This window comes from Lagenorhynchus albirostris, chromosome X (assembly GCF_949774975.1).
Source record: "Lagenorhynchus albirostris chromosome X, mLagAlb1.1, whole genome shotgun sequence".
Taxonomy (NCBI): domain Eukaryota; kingdom Metazoa; phylum Chordata; class Mammalia; order Artiodactyla; family Delphinidae; genus Lagenorhynchus; species Lagenorhynchus albirostris.
Window position 1 is genome coordinate 39,357,909 of NC_083116.1, and position 2,127 is coordinate 39,360,035.

Below are 2,127 nucleotides of genomic sequence, written 5' to 3' on the forward strand. Positions count from 1 at the left end.
TCCTGGCTGGAAAACGGGAAGAATAATACCTACCTTACAGAGCTGAAGTGAGGATTAAATTATTATTATTAGTCCTCTGGAGGAGGTTGGCCGTTTTCTGATCAGTGGGATGGGGTAGAGAGTACATTTTGTCAATTAAGATCCACACATAATCCTCAAGGTGAAATAAGCGTTTCCATTTATTTTTAGTAAATTCAAAGTGAAGTTGTGTATAAGCAAGGTGCCATAACAGTGCATTTCAGTGGAAAGAAGCTCTCTTCATGTTTGCATTAAATGGAACACAAGAAGGGTCACTCTGACTTCATTTCCATAGCTGACTCCTAAATAGGATCTGCAGGTCCACAGAGAAGCTTTTCCAGACCTAATAGCTCCTGGAATAGGTTCATGCACTTGAAATTCTTCCTTAGCCCAGTCAAGGTGACACATAAAGTTAACCTTCATAATTCCTATGGAGAATACTCACCCCTGTCATAGCCCATAAGATGACATACTTATAGGGTGACGACCTTCCATGTATGACTAAGACAATTTGAACAGCTCCTAGGTGTCAGGGTGCTCTAAGAAATAGATTTGGTAGCAAATGTTTTTTATTAATGAAGGATGAAATGGATAACGTTTATAAAATAGTCTTTCATGCTAAGTCTGAGAAAAAGGTATTCTAAAGACCAGCGTCCAGAGGCCCATCCCCTTGTCTTTATTTCTTCTGCTCCTGCCCAAGGTCAAGATTCATTATCTCTCACTTGGATCCTTAACATAGCCTTCATTCTTTCTGATGTCCTGCACTCTCATGATGATGCGTCCAGGAGTGAATTTCTGTTTTCTATGCTGATGAGAATTCAATGAGCTTCTAGTATCTGTGGATTGGTGCATTTCATCTGCTCGGGAAAATGTTTGGCCATCATCTTCTTTCCCATTTCTCACTCGTGTCCTTCTAGGATTTAAATTAAATGTATATTAGACTTCTTCACTCTATTCATTGTGTCTCTTATCCTACATTTCTTTTCATAAAATTCACTTCTCCAGGCAGAATTCTGGATGATTTCTTTTGATCTGTCTTCTAATTCAATAATTGTCTCTTAGGTTTATTTCTCTTCATCACATTTATCATCATCTAATGATTATGTTTAGCGTTGTGTTGAACGCATCCATTGAACCCTCAATCATTATATTTTTTTAGTCCTAGATGTCCTATGTGATTCTTTTCCAGATTGGCTATGCCACATTTTAGGATTTTCTGTTCCCTGAAAATATTTTAAAGTTTATTTCTTAATTTTTTGAACTATAGTAGGCCATAGTGATTATAGTCTGGGTCTCATAATTCTGATATCTGAAATATCTGTGAATTTGTTTTCATTGTCTATTTTTTCTTTGGGCTGTCACTTACAATGTATTTTTTTTCCTTATGTGTCCACTTATCTTTGACCGTGTGCCAATATATTATGGAAAAATTATTTATCAGACTGATTTCAGGCATGGGAAGACAGAACCTTCCTGCAGAGAGCATTTTCACCTGCTTCTGCTAAATGCCTGGGGTCACTACCTGTCCAAGACCACTTTAATCCAAGTTCAGGGCTTGAAGTTCCTCGGATCACTCTGGTGATGGATACCTAGACTGCAAGTCCATGCCAGGGCTTGTTGCTTCTGGTTCACCATTATCCCAAAGGGGTAGCCACTTCTTTTCAGCTTAGAGTGGCTGGAGGGCTTATCAGATCTACTCAATGGGGGTGAGGACTTCAACTTTTGGTCTCTTTTCCCATCAGGCCGCCAAAACCACAGCTCAGTGTCACACTTCTTTCTTCTGGATCCACCTAATGCCCTCAGGCAAAAGTGGCTTTGAGTGCTGGGCTTTCCTATTTGGGTTTTTGCTTTCTTCTAGATTTTAGCCTCAGAGTTTCTTAGCACTTAATGAAGATAATTTCTTTTCACATTTCACCCAGTATTTTTTAGTTGTCCTCATTGCAATGGTGAGTACAAATGACTTAGCCTGCCATTACTTGGAGCAGAAGTGTGCACCACCCTCCTAACTGCTCTCCTTGTCCCCAGTCTCTCTTTCCTCCAGTTCTTCCTCCAGAAAGTAACTGAAAGTTTCTTCCTGATGGTGTCATTTTCCTGCACAAAGCCTCCAAA